This window comes from Penaeus monodon, chromosome 27 (assembly GCF_015228065.2).
Source record: "Penaeus monodon isolate SGIC_2016 chromosome 27, NSTDA_Pmon_1, whole genome shotgun sequence".
NCBI lineage: Eukaryota > Metazoa > Arthropoda > Malacostraca > Decapoda > Penaeidae > Penaeus > Penaeus monodon.
In genome coordinates, this window is record NC_051412.1 from 37,179,671 (window position 1) to 37,180,000 (window position 330).

The 330-nt window shown below is 36.4% G+C and overlaps 1 protein-coding gene across 1 annotated transcript in view; it reads left to right on the forward strand.

Annotated features, from left to right (window-relative positions):
* Window positions 1-88: 88 nt before the first annotated feature.
* The window catches only part of LOC119590830, a 17,599-nt gene continuing 17,357 nt past the window's right edge, over window positions 89-330 (forward strand). Inside the window, exon 1 of the mRNA XM_037939586.1 lies at window positions 89-239. The gene's annotated coding sequence lies outside the window, so the exon portion shown is untranslated. The remainder of the gene's footprint in view (window positions 240-330) is intronic.

Consider the following 330-nt stretch of genomic DNA (forward strand, 5'->3'; position numbering starts at 1 on the left):
TAGCAAATTTAATAAATCAAATGATCACTCATAATACATGTACAGTACATGCCAGTCTCCTCCGTTTTCAATGAATAAACACGATCGCAAATTGTTAGTAGATTAAGCGCCCTCGAACTTTCAAAATAGACAGATTCCGTAAATATCGTTCAAATAGTTTTATCCCGAAATATTCTACTTCAACCGCTATCATCCAGACGGGAAATTTAACAGAGGGAATAGGAAGAAACCCAAGAAAGGTTAGAAAACACGAGGCACTGTGAGAAATCGATAATTGAGTCTTAATGAGGCGGAAAAAAATCGCCCTCACGTGTAGTTATTATTATTACC